At 40.9% G+C, this 21,068-nt stretch overlaps 1 protein-coding gene across 9 annotated transcripts in view; it reads right to left on the reverse strand.

Annotated features, from left to right (window-relative positions):
- The window catches only part of DGKB (diacylglycerol kinase beta), a 781,129-nt gene that overhangs the window by 11,004 nt on the left and 749,057 nt on the right, over window positions 1–21,068 (reverse strand). The gene's annotated exons all lie outside the window — the stretch shown is intronic.

A 21,068-nucleotide genomic window follows, 5' to 3' on the forward strand; every position in this document is an offset into this window, starting at 1 on the left:
AGCCTGCTTAAAACACTTGGAGAGACTGTTCTAAAACTACTCGTTTTGATTTCTTTGATATAAAACCACGAATCACCTTAAATGAGACAACCTTAAAGTAGATTATGCCTGCAATTTTCTCTAATTCAACTCTAAATTAGGGAAGACATTTTATGAATATATGCTATGCTCAGAGCTAATTGAAAGCAATTATCAAAGTGGCATTTTGTCTGTGACTTTAAGATACATTGTAAGATAATAAATGATTCTCATTATGTAATAAAAAGGTCATATCTTGCCTTTGGGCTACTGATGCTGAGAGTTTTTCAAAAGCAATCTGAGACATTTTCTTTAGCGAACTGCGACTAATACAAGAGCCATCGCTTATTAAATATCAGTTGTCACCTGTACAGTATCTGCATCAGAGATGAGTATTTCTTTCAGAAACACCAGCTCATTAAAAGCTGCAAAAAATTTATCTCTTAAAGTGCATGTCTGACATTTTCAAGCTAAAATGAATATCCTTCGCTTGTCACTCACTCACAGCAGTGAGACCAAAAAAAAATAATAAAATAAAATAAAAATAAAGGGTGTCACATGGACAGGATCATTACCACCAGCAGTGGGGCATTCAGAGAGATGGGAACTGACTTCACAGCCTGGAGAGAGAGAAGTAACTGGAAACTCTGAAAGAATGAATACCTTTATTTAAGTCTGTGGAAATCAGGTTATTCTGGAAAGAGTCAGTGTTCTTTTTTTTTTTTTTTTTTAATAAAAATCACTTGCACCTGTAAAAGGCCACACTAGGCTACACTGACCCCCAAACTCTCTGGATATCTGACTTGATTGTTATCTTATGAACTGGGAAATTGCCAGTCAGGCTGTTAAGATGCCAGAAAGTTCCTCCTTATGGAGACTGAAAATGGTCTCTGTCAGCTTCTTCTCTTAATAATTCAGCTTTCGACTACACTGCTGCATTGGTTATTAAACTTCTCTGAATCCTGGCTTTAGATGGGAGCCAATACAGCACCATTCATTATTTATTCGATTCATGCAATGTATTGAGCTCGCACTATGCTTCAGACACTGTCTCAGGAACTTCCAATAAATACACAGTGCACAATCTCTGTGCCTAAGAGATCACAATCCAGGCGAAAAGGGGAATAGAAGAGGTGCCTTCAACGCTGACGCAGGAGGTTAAGCAGAAAGGCAGTGTTTTTTTAATGCCAACCATGAAAATGAAGCCTTCTATATACAAATGTCATTTTGAAATGGGTACCTGGGGAAGCAGTTATCACATACTACTTACATGATAACCTTAGATTCACACAGAACATTAGCAACTAAACAAAGAAAGTAGATATTTGTGATTCATAGTTGCTGGACTAAATCTGTTGGAGAGTATAATAATATTAGAACAATTAAGTAACTAAGGTAAGTCGTGTCAAATTATTTTTAAGACTTTGAAAGAAATCAATCTTTCTATCCTTAAATCAAGTCTCAGTATATGACAAATCTGAGTCAAATTGCCACCTAATTATTATCCATGATATTTTCTTCTTTGTGTTTTTAGATATTTGAATTTTGTTTGATCTTGACTATACTTATACTGGAAATCCATTTTTTAAAAAAAGATTTATTTATTTATTTGAAAGTCAGAATTACACAGAGAGGAGAGGCAGAGAGACACAGAGAGAGAGAGAGAGAGAGAGAGAGAGAGAGAGAGGTCTTCCATCTGCTGGTTCACTCCCCAATTGGCTTCAATGGTCAGAGCTGGGCTGATCTCCTGGGCCAGGAGCCAGGAGCTTCCTCTGGGTCTTCCCATGTGGGTGAGGGGCCCAAGGACTTGAGGCATCTTCTACTGCTTTCCTAGGCCATAGTAGAGAACTAGATTGGAAGGGGAGCATCTGGGACTTGAACCGGCACCCATATGGGATGCCAGCACTGCAGGCGGGGGTTTTAGCCACTATGCCACAGTACTGGCTCTCCAGGAAATCCATTTTTAAAAAAGTTTTCTTAACATTTATTTACTTGAAAAGCAGAGATACAGAGACGGGGGGATAGATAGAAGAGAGTTTGAGAGAGAGAGAGAGGACACTTCCATCCACTGATTCACTCCCTAAATGGCTGCAATAGCAAAGGCTGGGGCAGACTGAAACCAGATGTCAGGATCCAGGAGCTCCAGCAGGTCTCCCACATGGGTGGCAGGGGCCCAAGTATTCGGGCCATCTTTTGCTGCTTTCCTGGGAACATTAGCAGGGAGCTGTGTCAGAAGTGGAGCAGCTGGGATTTGAACTCCAGCACTCATATGGGATGCCAGTGTCACAAGCATCTTAACTGCTGCATCTCAACATGGATCCCTGGAAATCCCTTTAAAATTGCCTGTTCATTCTTCTTTCAATAGTAGCACAGTTGGCCCTTCTGTGCTCTTGACACAATGAGACTCTGAACCTGTGTTACTGCCTCGTACACAGTCCTTCTTGTCACCTTGTAAGCAGGTTACCAGCTGGCTTTATTTTTTCAAATCATCCATAACCTGCCTTTTGGTTGTTTCATCAGTCCTAGTGTCAGAGTAACGGCTCTTTATTTAACCTGACTCTATCTCTCTAAGAAATGTAACTGACCTTTTTTTTATCTGTTGTTTGTGGAAGTGAGAGATAACTCATGTTTCCCCTCCTTCAGGGGAAAGAGCATAGATTAAGCTGCATTTATGAAAGGTCTTCCGTGTACTGAGATTCTTTGTAGCCATGTTCTCATTGGATCATCCCATGTCTGTGCATCTGGTCAGAAACGGAAAGCAATTCAGGAAAGATGAGAAGGAATCCAGCCCAGAGTGATCGTTGGTGGTGTTCTCAAGGGAAGCCCAGGTGTGAGCTTCAGGAGCTTTGGAAATTCTGGGATAAGCTCAGGTTCTGGCTGCTCACGAGGCAGCCTGTATCCTGAGCATTCAATACTTGTATTCTCATCTTCATTATTATTTAATTTTGTATCCCCTAGAAAAATAACAGTGGCTATACAGCCCAACCTCAGAGACCTTGGAAGGTGCCAAGTTTCAGCACTCTGAGGACGCAGATCTGGTGTTTGGCTCTCTTTGAGTGCCTCTACCTTCTCTGCTGTTCCAGGATACTCTTTAGGGTGCATTGGCTATGGGTAATGCACTTTGCAAACTGGGTTTGATTGTTTAGTTTCCAAGAGAATCTTGGATTACAACCAAGAGAGAATTGTGGCCAATCATAAAAAAGTGAGGAAGGAGCTCATGGAAGTCAGAATGCTTGCATGAAGGAAGAACAGCATCGTTTTAAAATGCAAAATAGGAGCAGGTGTCCTGTTGCTGTGGGTGTGGCCTCTGCTTCAGACACCTGCATCCCATATCGAGTTATGAGGATGGATGGAGTCCTGCATTTGCTTCCTATCTGGTTTCCTGCTGGTGCACACCCTGGGAGGCAGCAGGTGACAGCTCAAGTGCTCGGGTCTCTGTCACTCATGTGGGTGACCAGATGGAGTTCCAAACTACTGACTTCAGCCTGGCTCAGCCCTGGTCATTGCAGCCACTTGGGGAGTGATCTGCCATATGGAAGATCTCTCTTGCTCCTTTTCAGGTAAATAAAACTAACTAAATAAACTTAAAGAAATGCAAGATAAATATTGCTAGCAATAGAATGCTGTTCATAAAGGCTTTGATTTCCATTTTCATGTACTCCTTTAGAAAGTAACATGAATCAAGAAACCACTCTTACTGCCCTCCCTCGATGCTTTCTCTTTCTGCCCTTCTATTTCGATTATGATTTCCCACATCTAAAAATGTAATGATGAAAAAAACTGGTTTCACTTTTTCTTTGGTAATTATTCAATATGAAAAAGAAATGTACACATTGCAATTGGTGATCAGATAAAAGATTATGATATGGTTTTCCTGTTTCCATTATCTTCTTAAAGTTGCATAGTGTTATGATCCCATCTCATTATCATGTTATTAAAAAGAACTGTATAAATATACATAAGTATTATTTGTCAATTTAAAAATAATAAAAGGGGCTGGCACCATGGCACAGCAGATTAAGGAGCTGCCTGTGATGCTGGCATCCCATAGAGCGCCTGTTTGAGTCCCAGCTGTTCATCTTGTCCATCCCCCTGCTAACGTTCCTGGGAAAGCAGCAGAAGATGGCTTGAGTGCTTGGGCCCCTGCCACGACGTGGGAGACCCAGTTGGAGTTCCAGGCTCCTGGCTTCAGCTGGCCTAGCACCAGCCATTTGAGAAGTGAATCAGGCCGGCGCCGCGGCTAAATAGGCTAATCCTCCGCCTTGCGACGCCGGCACACCGGGTTCTAGTCCCGGTCAGGGCACCGGATTCTGTCCTGGTTGCCCCTCTTCCAGGCCAGCTCTCTGCTGTGGCCCGGGAGTGCAGTGGAGGTTGGCCCAAGTGCTTGGGCCCTGCACCCCATGGGAGACCAGGAGAAACACCTGGCTCTTGCCTTCGGATCAGTGCGCTGCACCAGCCGCAGCGCACTGGCCGCGGCGGCCGTTGGAAGGTGAACCAAAGGAAGACCTTTCTCTCTGTCTCTCTCTCTCCCTGTCCACTCTGCCTGTAAAAAAAAAGATAAAGAAAAAGAAAACAAAAGTGAATCAGCAGATGGAAGATCTTTCTCCAGCACTGTCTCTCCTTCTCTATCTGTATTTCTGCCCCTCAAATACATAAAAGAAATCTTTAAAAAAAAGCAGTGAAGGTAAAAATAGCAAGATTACTTGGCTCTTACTCTGTGCTGAGCTTAATGCTAAGTGCTTTATGCTCTTGACTCTCATTGTTTGCTTCATGTACCTCTTTGAGTTGCTCTCAACCAAAGTCCACTCAAAAAATGCTCCTATTGAGGAGTGTAGAATTGAAGAACTGTTTAGAAGAGTGAACAGTGATGTTGTATGATGTCATTAGATAATTCTTTCCTGGTGCCCTGCCCGTTAATATCAAATATTCCCACCACATATGTTTATGAAAAGTAGCATTTCTCTTCCTTATGGATCTGAAGACCCTGCCCAATGCCCTTCTCCAGGGGGCTACATCTACAAATTCAAGAGCTTATTAAAGTATTTTAGTATGATTGGAATGGAGGTAGAGCTAGTCTCTTTGAGGCATTCTGGTAGTTACCATTAGAAGAATGATTGCTTCATAATTTCATTTTTATGTTTACCCAATTTTATCCTCCTAACCTGGCAGGTGTCAACACCCTTATTTACACTAGGGGACAAAGGGACTAACACAGTTTCTGGAGCTTGTGTAACACACTCAATCAGGCCAGCGCGAGAGCCAGGTGTGAGAGTTCCACTCAGCCTCCCAGCTCTCCTTGCTAAACCCCCTCCGCATCCCACGCTAGATACTTCTCTGGAGAGCAGCTCCCCACCCCTGCCCACTCTCTCTTTTCCAAGTAAATATCTATCCCTGTTTTACCTGATTGAAATCACACATTACTATCAAATTTAAAAGCATGGAAATAAAGAGATTATAATGCTCTCAGAAACAAAAAGCGGGCCACTTACAGAAAAATAAAAGTCAGCAGGGAGGAGGCTTCTCAGAAATATTGGAGCTGGATGACAACAGAGAAACACCTTCCACTCGAAGCGAGGGTTAATTTTGTCCAAGAATTCTATACTTAGACAAGGTATTGATTAATGCAAGGGTGGAGTGAAGGCATTTTCAATCGCAAGAGCATCTAGAGACTTTACCTCCTTATTTACCCTTTAATCATGGCTGTGGGTGTTCTCCAGCCAAACCATTGAGTGACCTATGAAAGAAGTTTAAATATAGATAGCAATATAGAAATAAATGGAGAGATGAATCATAGATAGATATCAATGGGTAGAAATAAATAGGAGCTAGAGAGAGCAAGATAGAAAGAGATAGGATTCAACTGACGCCCAAGAAGACGGGTCTGCCAGAGACCTACGAGAAGGGTTTCAGCAATATAAAAAATGTGGATAACAGAGAAATTGACTCGCCTGAGGCCTTTTTTGAAAAAGGAAAATGAGAACTATTATGAGGATGACTTTTGCAAAGAGAAGAAAGGAGACTCTCTAAAAGCTTTATAGGACAGAAAATGTGATTGTGATTCAGTGTTGGTTCTACAATTGACATCACTTTTATGGTCTCAATGGTTGTATGTTTTTATTGATTTAAATAAAATTATTATATATTTCTTTTGGAAACCAGAACAACATAAGGGCTGCCTCCATTCACCATGTCCTGTCTGGGGATCTTTTGTGAGTTACTGGGATTCATTTCACTCATTCCTACTGCAATGATTTTAATGCTCCGGCTCAGCAGCTTCTCATAAGGACTCAATGACTCCCTGTACCCCAAATGCTTACGGTGCTACCAGGCACATAAAAAACTCCCACTAGGTGTTAGTAAGCGGAGCGGGAGTAAAGTGAAAGTGTTGAAAGATGACCTTTCCACAGCTTCAAGAAAATACAATACACCTGAAACTAACCACCAAAATGGCCATCAGAGCTTATTGTTTATAGACATGGAGTGACTTACAGGAACAATAGCCTGAGATCAAAGTGCTTGCATCTGAGGATTGGCCTTCATGACACTGGAATGATGGGAAAAGAGGAAGGCGAGTTTTCTTACAAGCTATATATATAATTATATATATTATATGTATATATGTTTATATATTATATGTATATAATATAATGTACATATGTATATGTATATATAATGTGTACATATATGCAAGCTATATATTTATTTAAAGTGCATCTATTTATTTTGGTACCAATGTTCCATAACTTTTGGTATTTTTTATAGATGTTTAATTTATTTGAAAGCAGAGTGGCAGAGATAGAAGGAGAGCCACAGAGAGAGGGAGGGAGAGAGATGTTCCATTCCCTGGGTCACTCCTCAAATGGCCCAGAATAGCCAGGGCTGGATCATACAGAAGCCAGGAGCCAGGAGCTCCATCGGGGGGTTCACACATGGGTTGCAAGGGCCCAGGTCCTTGGGCTGTCATCTGTAGCCTTCCTAGGCACATTAGCCAGGAGGTAGACTGGAAGCAGGACAGCTGCAACTTGAACTTGCCCTCAGATGTGGGATGCGGTCATCGTAGCAAGTGGAGGCAGGTGGGCATAACCTGCTCTGCCACAACGCATCCCCTAAATAATTTCTAAAAAGCTTGGTGCCGGTGATCTTCTTGCACACCAGTGTCACCCTTCTCCAAATGTGGTCCTCGGACCAGAAGCACTGATGTCACTGAAGTGCAGCTCCTCAGTGCCATCTGAGACCCTTTACACTGAAAGTCAGCTTTGTCACCAGAGCTGCAAGTGATTCACACGCATGCTGAGTGAGCTACCACTGCCTTTTGTACTCACCACTTGCTTAAGAGCTAATAATAATGCAAACTATCTTGGATGTTGTTACTTGGATGTTGTAAGGCAGGAAAACAACAACCTACAAAGAACACGAACACAAACAGCAGGAGAAAGAAGAGAAAAATGAGAAAGAAGTGCCATCCAATGAGCGTTTCCAATCACTCTTCAGCGTGGCCTATTTCTCTTCTATTAACTGGGGGGAAACCTTCAGATGGTCTGGTCTGGGCTAGGCATGCCTCAGTTTGTTGCAAGAGCCCAAGAGTAAGTGCTGAAAATCTAAATTGTAGAATCTGAGACTAAATATGGAAATCTGACGTTGGAGAGTGATGTATCTCAGGATAGTTATGCGATTTATGCCGTGGGAACCATTTCTAGGAAGGTCTAGGAAGGGCTAGATAGTGAGTGTTTAGGCTGTGGGGTCTTCCACCACCAAACTCTGCCTAATAGTAAAGAGAAAAGGCTGCCTTAAAATAAACCAGCAGTGGCCACATTCCAACACAACTTTACAAATGGAAGCTAATATTTTAATTTCATATAATTTCTACATTATAAAATATTACTTGTTTTGTGCAATTTTATTTACCATTTAAAAAGTGTGAAAATCATTATTAACTCTTTTTTTAAAAAAAAAACAGATCTATTCATTTATTTGAAAGGCAAAGTTACAGATAGGCAGAGGCAGAGGGAGAGAGAGAGAGAGAGAGAGGGCTTCCATCTGTTGGTTCACTCCCCAAATGGCTGCAATGGCCAGAGATTGGCTGATCCAAAGCTAGGAGCCCAGAGTTTCTTTCAGGTCTCCCACATGTGTGCAAGGGCTCAAGGACTTGGGCCATCTTCTGCTGCTTTCCCAGGCACATTAGCAGGGGGCTGAATTGGAAATGGAGCAGCCAGGACTTGATCTGGCACCCATATGGGATGCTGGCCATGTAGGTGGTGGCTTTACCTGCCACGCTATAGTGCTGGCCCTGCCACTCTTAACTCTTTAGCTACAGCCAAAAATAGGCAACTGGGGCCAGCACTGTGGCATTGTGTGTAAAGCCTCTGCCTGTGACCCCAACATCCCATATGGATGCTGGTTCGAGTCCCTGCTACTGTACTTCCAATCTAGCTCCCTGCTAATGTGCCTGGGAAAGCAGAGGAAGATGGCTCAAATGCTTAGGCCCCTGCATTCATGTGGGAGACCTGGAAGAAACTTCTTGTCCAGCCATGGCTGTTGTGGCCATTTGGAGTGTAAATTAGCAAATGGAAGATCTTTCTCTCTGTCTCTCCCTCTCTCTCTGTAATACTACTTTTCAAATAAACAAACAAATCTTAAACAAACAAACAAACAAACAAAAAAAACAAAACAGACAGCTGATCAGACTTGGCCCACAGATCTCAACTTTCCAATTCTAGATAATTAAACACTGAGAATCAAATATTGAACTATGAGGCATAATGTAGAACAAATGTATTTTAGTTTAAAATCACAATTCATTGTGTCACTAGGTAAAAGTGGAAATAATTTTCTAGGGTATTCTTTGCTACGTATCACCATTCATAATTCAGTTCATGAAAACGTTGAATTACAATACACATCAGCATTCCTCAGTCTTGGTAGTACACCAACTAATCAAATTTGGCTTCCATGCATAATCACTGTCATTGATTCTCCTTGCTTTGCACCAGGGTGGGCTTCACAGTACTGTGGTCCTTAGAAAGTATCCCAGCAGGTAGAATTTTCTTCTTAAATCTTCTCCCTATTTCTAGCCAAAATTTGTGATTCCTGTTTCATCTCTTTAAAGACTTAATTATCACTGGATGCATTCAGTTACCTTAAAATGAATGGAGTTTTCAGAGCACTATAAATGCCATAAGATGTCTATGGGGATAGTTTAATTTAGCAATTATCTGGAACATTAAAAGCTACCTAGCATAGGCTGGAATAAGCTTGTCTCCTTCCAATAATGGAAACCATTTTGAATTCAAGCACGTAGCTGAGCCATATGACAGCAGGAATAAAGTGCATGCTAAATTTTTCAGGTTCATAACTGCCAAAAAAGCAAAGTGATGAAACCTAACAATTTTCTCAGATCCCTTCCTAGTTTCTTTATGATTCCAGCCATTATTTTTCTGGGACAGTGATAATTTCCAGATTTTATGATCAAGGTTTTGATCTAACATCAAATCCAGAGAATTCATTGTGAAGATTTAAAATAAAATCTGTGAAAAATGAGGTTGAGAGGTTTCCCTACTTGATGAAATTCCCTGGGATTTGAAACAGGCATGGAAAATCCACAACTTTTTCCTGGAATGAAGACTAATTGGTCACACCCAAGGGAAATATGCATACCTGGACTTGAAATGTCTGAAAGATATAAATTTTGTGTTGCTTTCCCAAATATTTTTTTATTCTTCTATGGTAACTGCCAAGGAAGGTCAAAGACATTTTTAAAGCATTTTAGTTATTTCCGTGTCTCCATGGTGAAATTATACCCATACCTTTAATACAGTAACTGTTTAACTTTTTCTGGGACATCTTTAAATCTTTGCCCATATGAAAAAACAAAACCAAAACTAAAATGAAACAAAGCAACATGGAAAAATCCTCTGCTCCTTGGAGTCAGCTTTGTGGTGCTTCCAACACCTGCATCCCATATCAGAGTGCTGGTTCGCCTCCCATCTGCTCTGTGTCATCCAGATCCCTGCTTACAGGTCTGGGAGAGCAGCAGAGAATGGCCCAGGTACTTGGGTCCCTGACATGACACCATGTGGGAGACCCTGGTGGAGTTCTTGGTTCCTGGCTTCAGCCTGACTCATCTCTGGCTGTTGTGGCCATTTAGGGAGTGAACTAGAGGATGGAAGATTCTCTCTCTCTCTCTCTCTCTCTCTCTCTCCATCTCTGTCACTCTACCTTACAAATAAATAAATAAATCTAAAAAAATTCTCCCCCCAGACTGTAACCAAAGAACATTCACAGCTTGGGGCTCTCCCTTCCTTAACAAATACTATTTCATAGGACACTTCCTATCTGGTCTTCATCCAGCAAAGGGGTCAAGGATATGGACGTGAGTTGAGGCTTTGACTCCCCCTTGGCCACTGCTCAGCTGTAAGACCTTGGCTAAGCCATCTCGAGCTTTTGAGCCTCAGTTTCTATTTCCTGGAGCGTTCTACCAGTACGCATTTTGTATGACCGTTGCAAACACCACAAGACACCATGTACGCCATATATGTGCTTCGTAGATGCCATCCATGCTGTACAGTGCAATTCTATAAAACGAGGCTTTCTGGATTGCTTGGGTGGCATTGGAGGTGGCATATTAGGACCATTTGGTTTCTTTGTGAAGTACCTGGCAGCATTCCTACTGCGTTCCAGACTCCACTTCTAAGATCAGTGTGTGGCATCTGCTCACCCCCACCCCCCAGAGCACTTTCTAGAAGCTCACTCTATTTTATTATCAGAAGCTTCTTTAGTGGTCCAATTCCTAGACTCTTTGTGAAGCATCACAGTGCTGGTCTTAAAGACCCTCTCTCAGTGTTAAACTGTTTCATGGCAATCCAGTGGGACACAAATGCCCAATTGTGACTTCCTATTCATGAAACCCTCCCCTTGTGTAGTATTATGCTAATGGACATTGCCAGTAGTGTGCAGGATATGGATCAGGGTGTACAATTTAGTGGAGCCAATATCGAGCAGAAAGGAAAATACCTGATGGCTTTCCAGATTCTTCTGTCTCAAGGAATTGTTCCATCATTGATACAGTTGCTCAGGATGCCTCCCAAATCGGGGCACCCTTGCCATCTTTTCCTTACCTCCCATAACCACTCTATGACTCAGTGTGATCAATTTTATCCCAAACATCTCTAATCTTTCTCCTCTTTTATCTGTCTACTACTCTCTCTAGGCCTTAGAACAATTACCAAAGTCCCCCCTACAGGCATTCCATTTCCCACTTAGAATGATTTGTCACCATGCAGAACGTGTCACAGCACTCTCCTGCTTCAGCCCCTCCATTCCACAGGACTCTTAAACCAAAGCTGAAACCCTCCTGTGGGCTTCAAGATCCCACAGCTCTGCTTCCCACTGGCTCACCTGCTTCAGCCCACACATCTCTCCTCTCTGTTCCACGGTTGCCATGCCTTCTTTCAGATCTTTGCACACACTGCCCTCTTTTGCACACTGTGCCGTTGTCTCTGAACAGGGCACTCTTCCCTCCCTTTGTGCCCAGTCATGTCCTTCTTATCTTGCAGTTCTCTGGTCCATTTTGAGTTCCTTTGAAAGCATTCCTGTACCTTCTTTGATGAGATCAAACCCTTCTATTATCCTTCTCTTGGAACCATTGTACCACGGTGCCATTGCATCCCGGTTCACAGTACCAAGAATCTTTCATTCACAGACCTTACATCACTACTGAGATTTTATATTTGTGTGACTGACTCATGTATACTTGCACTGGGGTCAGAAATCATGCCCTGTTTTGTTGTGCTTTGTCTTTTTGCCCTTGTAATACTCTAGGACAACATGCTGGCACTTTATCAACACTCTGCCTTATTTATAATGCTTTATCAAGAAGCATTTGCACAGATGAATCACAGGTATTCTTCACTTGACTTGGATAAAAAGTTGCATTCCTGTCTTAATTTTTATTTACTGTTTTGAAAATTCTGTTTAATAGCATCTATTTTGTTCATCTGCTAGAACTGTCATGAGGGTAATGTAAGACAACATGCTAAAATTCTTTGAATTTTTAAAGTCTCCTCAAATGAAACATCTTGCAATTGTGTATGAATAGTCAAGGAAATAAAAACAGTAAATTTAATTTTATTCAGTTTACTTTTTTCAACAACCTTTAAGTTCAGATTTTTATTTGAAATTGGCCATGCTTCCCAGGAAGATTCCTTTCAATACCAGATCAGTTCTTCATTAGTGGATAAGAAATTCACTCTTTAAAGTTTTAAATAATTCCTATTATTGCCTTTTAAGAAACAGCTTAGAACGTGTTAGCTTTATTTTCTAATTTAATACACAAAATCAGAAGAAATAAAAAAGGAGGTAGGCATGATCAGAAGGCAAATGTGAAAGAAATGGTTGGCGCAGCCTCATGGGTCCATCATAAGGGCAATATCCAGTTGTTGAAAGACATTAAATCTGGGTTTATCTGATGATGTTCACCCAATGGGAGTCTACTGCCAACCCTACCCATTGTAGAGCAAGACACTCAATTAGGTGTGAACATTGGTCTGCTTGAAATGCAAGACAGAATTCTATGAGGTGCGTATGATTCTCTAACTTTTAGAATATTCATAGTCTCAGATCACATCAATATATACACATTTATATTATAGATTTGGTGCATTTCACATTTAATTGTTGCCCTTAGGTATTTTTGGACCCTCCTGTCAAATTTGGGTTGCAAATTACTATCAAAGAATATGAGAGACACTACTATCTTTCAGCTCATATGAAATTAATTTTTTAAAATAAAACTAATGACTGAATTAATCCATATTTGAAAATATAGAATAAAATCCCAATTTAGGTTTACATACAATATTTAAATTGAATGTTGTAAATTACAAAAAGGCAAGTGTCATTGTAAACAAAACATTAGGATGATAACTTTTAAAACTTAATATAGCAAAAGAGAAATATCCTTACAACGTTTTGAGCAAAATGTAAGAAAATCTAATCAAGTTTGGCGTTAATTTAGAACTGATAATGTACTTCTGTATTGTCCCTAAGTAGTGTGATGTCATCCAGGTTGATCTGTGCACATTATGGTGTTATCATAACTTTAAAACATACAGAAAAAATGACAGAGCTGCAAGATTAAAATAAATGATTAATGGTATTTTTTCCATGTTTTGTACTAATAGGCATTACTGAGCCTTTAAATTAATAGAGCTGTCAAGCTCATGTGCGTTACAGATCCAGCAAGGAACCAAAATGGAAATTATCTATTCCAGAGACACCTAAAGATGACACTTTGGAATATTTTAAATTTTAATTAGTAGGTGCAATTGTTTTGTTCCTCTGTAACCACTGCAAATTAATTGGAAATTAGTCACAACCAGTGCTTTTTTTTTTTTTTTTTTTTTTTTTTTTTAGCAACATGAAATGAAAAGAATGGTGCTTTACACTTGAACATTCTTGTTTAGGGGCGGAGAGCACACATGCAGTAAATTGCACTGTCAATTACAAAAACAACAACTGTTGTGAAATTAGGAAAAATTATGCACAGGTAAACAAAACTAATTAATGCATAAGTAACGGGGAACACACAAAATAGTGCCCAACTAAACACCAACGTGTCAGTCTGTAAAAAAATTAAGACTTGGAAATGGAAATTTATGCAAAAAGCATTTACCAATTATGACTTAGGTAAAGGGTGCTACTACTTTATGTTTCATTTAACTGTTTGGGGGGCTTCACCACCACTCAGGTCTTGAATCAGACACCCACAAGCACAGCAGTCTGCCTACTTAAATATGTTTCAAGACACAGAAGACTTGTACATTTCTGTTCCCCAAAATATCAAAATTAAGGCACACCAACTAACAAACTGCATCATTTCCTTCTTAAAGAATTCTCCTTTTTCTGTGTTAAACATGAGGTAAAATGCAATTTCTCAGAACACCAGAAAAACATTCCTTCTCTACATCTACCTGTTAAGCCTTTTCTCACTGATAATTTATGGGTTACTCTTCTTTCACAGCTAAACACACACACACACACATACACATACACACACATTCAATCCCTTTTAGTTTCTTTCCTTCTAAAATAAGCCATTAGAACAGCTTAAGAATCTTGAAAAATGTTGTGTCTACCAAATCAGCAGTGTTAAGTTGCAATAGCTATGTACATTTTAATGAGAAAATAATATTATCAAATTTTCAAAACAAGACTAATTTCCAGGAAATGAATGTGGTACATTTTTAATCATATTTAGTTCATCGATTTAATGCAAAGGTCCTGGGAGATTCATGAGTTAGGTGAATCTGCAGATCACCTTCCTAGCACTAGTCTATTGTGGATGAATTTTCACCTTTCTTTCTTTTTAGACAGTTATTGAAGATGTCAGGATGGGTGTTTGGTGTAGCAGTCAAAATGCAGCTTGGGACACTGTAGCCCTTATTGGAGTGCCTGGGTATGGGTCCCTACTCCCCTCTGGGTTCCAACTCCCTGTTGATGCACACCTGGGGAGGCAGCAGGTGATGTTTCAGCTGCTTGGGTCCCTGCCACCCCCACAGGAGATCTGGATGGAGTTTTTGGCTCTTGGCTTTGGCTTGGCCCAACCCAGGCTGTTGTGGGCATTTGGTGAGTGAACCAGTGGATGGAAAATCTCTCTGTCTCTGTCTCTCTCTCTCTCTCTCTCTTTTTTTTTTTTTTTTTTTTTTTTTTTTTTTTTTTTGACAGGCAGAGTTAGACATTGAGAGAGACAGAGACAGAGAGAAAGGTCTTCCTTCCATTGGTTCACCGCCCCCCCCCCCCCCAAGTGGCTGCTGAGGCCAGTGCGCTGTGCCGATCCAAACCAGGAGCCAGGTGCTTCCTCCTGGTCTCCCATGTGGGTACAGGGGCCCAGGCACTTGGGCCATCCTCCACTGCCTTCCCAGGCCACAGCAGAGAGCTGGACTGGAAGAGGAGCAACCGGGACAGAATCTGACGCCCCAACTGAGACTAGAACCCAGGGTGCTGGCGCCGCAGGCAGAGGATTAGTTAAGTGAGCCAGGAGCCGGCCTCTCTCTCTCTCTCTCTCTCTCTTTCTCTCGTGTGTGTGTGTCTGTGTTTCTCCTTCTGCCTTTAAAATAAAGAAAAAAAGGTATCAAATATGATGAAATGATGTTCTTTTTCAGTGTTAATTTACCTTGAAATGATAATAGAAAAACAATAGCAATCATTATATTTTCTGGAACACATTGGCCAAATCTCAGAAAGATGTCAAATTTTGTTCTACCACGGTGGGCGTTGTGGCACAGTGGGTAAAGAGGCTGATGTGATGCCAACATCCCAAATCAGTCCCTGCTGTCCTGGTTCTGATCCAGCTCCATTCTAATGCCCCATGGAAAACATCAGATGATGGCCGAAGTGGTTGGCCCCTGTTATCCAAATGGGAGACCCAGGAGGAGTTCTGGGCTCCTGGCCTCAGCCTGGCCCAACCAGGCTGTTGCAACCATTTGACAAGTGAACCAGCAGACAGATGATCTCTCTCTCCCCCCTCTCTCTTTCAGATTGACAGATAAATCTTAAAATTTTTTCCTACCATAATATAACATGGATTTAACCTTTTTGTTTCTTTAAGAATCAGTGTTACAGGGAAGTTAGTCTAAATTATGAAAAAGAGGAACATTCAAATGCATTATTAAATACAGTAATGAGTAACATGGGCCATGGAATAATTCACATTTTCTTACGGCTGCTGAATGTTCTCTGTAGCAATTTTCAGTAACACTTCCATACTGTTTTGTGATTTGCAGGTAACTAGTTTTAGGAATAAGAAAACAGGGTGGGGAGGATTAAATAACTCTCTCAAGCCCTTAAGTCTCTAATGTGATGCGACCACAGCCTGACCTCTTGGCTCACTGATGTTTTCTGTACATTTGGAGTGACAAGCCCTAACTGTGATCCAGCCCTGAGAAACAACTAATTGTGCTTCACTGTTTTTTTTTTTAACCCTTTCTCCTTACAGAAACCCCATAAGACTCTGCTTTTAAGGAGTGAAAAATATTTTTAACCTCAGACTTTATTGGATTGCTCCTAAAGAGCTCAAAAACTTTACTATTTCAGTTGCAGATGCCGGCTTGCTCTAAGTAGCTTTAAAATTAGTAAGACATAGAGGAGATTTTAAGTGAAGTGCTGATAAGTAGAAATTTTAATAAAATGGCACAGATCCTGTAATAAGAGAATAGGAAGGCTGCACAACTTTGAAGGCTATGTCACTTCTAAATTGGTTTTTCACCCCAAGTCTGTTATTAGTTAAAGTAAGTAGTAGGGATAAGCAGCTCCATGTGCCTTAAAGAAAGACGGGGAGTTAGCACTTCACCTCGTGGTTAAGACCCTTGCATCACACATCAGAGGGCCTTGGTTTGAGTCCTCACTCTGGCTCCTGACTTCAGATTCCTGCAAATATAGACCCTGGGCTTAAGTAATTGGGTTTCTGCACCCACATGGGAGATATGAACATTTTCAGGTCCCAACTTTGACCTGGCTCAGCCTTGACCTTCATGGATATTTGGAGACTGAACTAGTGGAAGGGGGCTGTCTGCCTCCCTGAGTCTCTTTTCCTGTCAAAGAAATAAAATAGTTTACCAAAGGGGAAAAAGGTACATTATAGTTATTTTCCTATTTCTCAAATTTTCCCTCATTCTCTCTTTAAATCTTTCTCTGTATTAAATCTTTAAATCTTTAAATCTTTAAATCTTTCTCTGTAGCTTCTTTATCAGAAAACCCAGTTCTACCTCCAAGGTGACTTTAAATATACTTATTGCAACTTTGACTAATAATATAAAGTATTCTAGGCATATAAACTATGGAAAAAGCAACCCATGCCTGTTGTATTTTCTAATAGAATATGATGTAGCATGCTCACTGAATTGGTGTTCCCAAGTAAAGAGAGAGATTCTCATGATATTCAACCGGGCTATTGAAAAGTCCATTACAACATGTCGTTTGGAAGTGGCCGACTTAGCCTGCCACGTGTCAGTGCTCTGTATTTGGTCTGCTGAGGTTAGAACCGCCGAGGACACACAAAGTATAAAGCAGTCCTTTGGACCAGCTGCTAGTTTTATACCTATATTCCTTTACTCATCACCCTGCATTTCAGAAAGCTTCAAAAACACCCATTTCCTCCTCTTTGGATGATTTATCCTTATGCAAACAAGCTTAATGGTCTGATGACAAGCTTAGGAGTATAAAAACAAGCGAGGCACAAGCCCACTCATATAACTCTGCTTCCTGACTGTGGACAATCATCTAACCCCACTCCATACTTTAAAGTCTTCCTTATTATCAGATAACGAACTTGCAATAGTCTCATAATGTCCTTGTCTATAAAGTAATCTAAAAATATTCCTGTGGTCATGCATCTCCTTACTGGTCCAGAGAGATACCTAAAAACATAATTTTATCCTTATGCTTGTTTGAGGAATTCTTTTCTTTCAAACAGTGAAGCAGATGCTTTCTCAGACTGCTTAAAGGTAGGACACAGAGTGGGGATAAAATGACATTTTCTCCGAATTATTGATACAATGCCTATTTAGCAGAATGATTTACTGTTTTTGTAAGAGAGGAAGTACAGTTAGACTGAAATCTTCCAGTCCACGGATATAGTACCTCTAGCTGATATGCTACCCCAGTGGAAAGAATTTAGGCAGGTCTCAAAATAGCCATAAGCCATAAAAGGCATGTAAGGGGGTGGTCCTGCTTCCTGTGAAGAGGGAATTAGTACAGGCCCTGCATCTGCCCACTGAACACAGCTACAAACCCTGCAGAGAACACGTGTGCTAGCTCAGTGCCGATGTTGAAAAATGAACACTAGCAGCAGATGTGGGAACACGAGACCATGAAGTGCTCCAAACCAGAGAGGAGTTTAGTAGGTTTTCCTTCTTTCTCATACTTCCTTACCCAGAATTTGAAAATTTATACCAGGTATAGAGAGAAACCTCCAAGAAAAAACCCTCCAAGAGGAGGGAGAGACCTTTAGGTCAGAGAGAATAGGAGAAATAACCCATTTTATTTGTTTTCTTCTCACCTAGTCCCTCTCATCTCAGTACTCTGGCAATTCCATGACAGCAGCTGGAGCCTAAAACTCCAAGAAGGAGGGGAGAGATGTTTTCTCTGATTAGAGATACCACGGTCTCTGAATGGGAATGGAGGCCCACTGACGTGTTCTCTGTAGGACCCCTTATGAAACAGGGCCATGGAAGTGGAAGCTATTTCAGGAACTACATGGCAAAGCAGGGAAATTGCAGTCTTTATTCTGGCCAAACATTGCATAAATAGCAGAGCGATTGTGGGGAGGAGAGACCTCAAGAAAGCTATTGAATAAACCTGTTTGTGTTTTCCCGAGTTTGCCCACGGAGGATTCAACCTTACAAAGCATACTCAGGACTCTGAGAACCAGACTAGGGGAGAAACCACCATGACCAAGTTTCCAAACAGGCTTCCGGGTCTTTTATATGAGAGATCTGAGTAACATTGCAGCGACTTTGAAAACTGAACTGATACTGGAACCACAACTCATAGAAGAGGGATCAGTATTTCTGATCAGAATCTAACCATCAGATACCTGCTTAAATAAAAACAATAATAACAGCAAAATATCAATATTCCCCACAGTAGTTAAACAACACCGAGTCTTTGAAAAAAATTTATTGATTGATTTATCTATTTATTTGAAAGAGAGGGTAGTGTGGGCGAGAGAAAGTTCCTATCCACTGGGCTCACTCTCAAAAATCCAGTAATGGCTCTGTGTTAGGGGTTAAAGCAGGGAGGTGGGAAACTAGAACTCAATCCAGGTCTCCAACATGGATGATAGGACCCAATTACTTGAGCCACTACCTATTCCTACTACAGTGTGCATTAACAGGAAGTTGGAATCAGGATCAGAGACAGGGATTGAACCCTGGCATTCTGACTTGGAATGCAAGAATCCCGAATGATTTCTGAATCATTAGGCCAAATTATCACCCCATCGAGTCTTATATCATGATATTTAAAGTTTTAGGGGCAGCATGTTAAATCCCTGGGCTGCAGCACCAGCATCCCCTGTGGGCACCTGTTCAAGTCCCAGCTGCTCCTCTTTCAATACAACTCCCTGTTAGGTCCTGGGAAAGTGGTGGAAGATGGCCTAAGTACTTGGGCCTCTGCACCCAGATGGCATACCCAGAAGAAACTCCTGGCTCGTGGTTTTGGAAAAGTCCAGCTCCGGCCGTTGTGGCCCTTTGGAGAGTGAACCAGGATGAAAGTCCTTTCTCTCTGTCTCTCTCTCTCTCTTTCTCTAACTCTGCTTTTCAAATAAATAAAAATTTTTTAAAAATTAAAAAAAAATTTCTCAACATATGAACAGCCAGAAACATCTCATAGATGCACATGGGGAAAGATAGCCAGTCATGCAAACTCAGCTAATGCAACTGGTAGAATGAGGAAGAAGGACTTAGCAGCAATTATAATCATACTTCAAGAAGGAATGGCAGACACTCTTGACATGAAGAACAGAGCATCTCATGTGAGAAACAGAAGAATATTTTCAAAAAGAATCAATTGGAGATTCTACATCTGAAAAATACAATAATTGAACTAACAAATTAACTGGATAGCATCAATAACAGAATGGAACAGAAAAAATTTTCAATGAACTTGAACTAGATTAGCTGTTACTATCCAATATGAACAGTAGAAAAAAAAAGGAGGGAAGAAAAAAAATGCACAGACTCAGAGACCTATGAGATCATACATCAAATGTCTAAAACGCATCATTTGAATTTTTAGGAATAGATAAAGAATGTGGTGTAGAGAACAAAATTTGAAGAAATAATGATTGAGAACTTCCCAATTTGGAAAAACAAAAACCCACTGATTCATGCAACTCAGAGAAACTGAAACAAGATAAGCTCAAAGAAATCCACGCCCACACTCATTGCAATTAAGCTATAAAAACAAAAGACTAGGGAAAAAAAAATCCTGGTATCAGCCTTAGAAAAATGCCACATTACATTTTGCAGAGAGATGGTTCAAAGGACTGTGGCTTTCTCATCATAAGCCATATTATGTAAGAGACACCACACAAGGCATAGAGGGAAACTAAAGATGCATCATAAAATGTTTACAATTAAGTCTGAAGAGCTGGACACATGCACACATAGCTGAGAAACAGGATTGTGAATTGGGATGCCATTAGGAAGACATGAACAGAGACTCACTGGAGCACAATGGATCAGGCAAATATTTCAGACAGAAGGGAGATAAAAAGGCTTCCTGAGGAAATGGCTTCTAAGCTTGGCATTGAAGGAAGAGATTTATTTTATTTTTAGTATGTATGTATTTATATCTGATCATCACCCAGAAGGGTTTTAAAGTAACTTATAAAAATACATATATCCAACAGAAGGGAATAATTAATTCAAGCAATCTGAGGGAAGGCAAAAAAATTAAGTACATAAAATAATAAACCATGGGTGAGATTAGTAGGAAGAAACGCAAACCCTGGGTCCTAGGGAGCTGCTGGAACAAGGTGCAGATTTGCTGGCAGCCTGTCTGGAGGCCAGAGGAGTGAGTCTATTTCTAAACCACAACAGAGGAAATGGGGATTTTATGCACAAAGGAAGTGGAATGAGCAGAACTCCTCTGGGAAGTGGTCCCTATGGAGCGGTGCAGGCTGGTGCCAGCCCTGGGAGAATAATTTAATGTCATGACAACGATTCTTTGCAAAAATCAAGCAGAATTAAATTTTGGGATCGAAATTCAAGATCCTCGTAGTTTTGTTGTTGGGAAGTCTTCCTGGCAGCAGTGCAATGGACAGATTCAACTATCCTGGGAGGCAGACCATAAGTACCTTATTTTTTTTATTTATTTGAGAGTCAGATTCAGAGAGAGAGAGAGACAGACAAACAGACAGAAATCTCCCATCTGCTGATTCACTCCTCAAACGGCCAGAACAGCTGGGGTTGGGCCAGGCCAAAGCCTGGAGTCTAGAACTCCATCCAGGTCTCCCACACGGGTGCAGGGAGGGGCTCAGGGATTCAGGCCAT

The sequence above is a fragment of the Oryctolagus cuniculus genome, chromosome 16, assembly GCF_051225735.1.
Source record: "Oryctolagus cuniculus isolate XC-2025 breed Fujian yellow rabbit chromosome 16, ASM5122573v1, whole genome shotgun sequence".
In the NCBI taxonomy this organism is placed as follows: Eukaryota; Metazoa; Chordata; class Mammalia; order Lagomorpha; family Leporidae; genus Oryctolagus; species Oryctolagus cuniculus.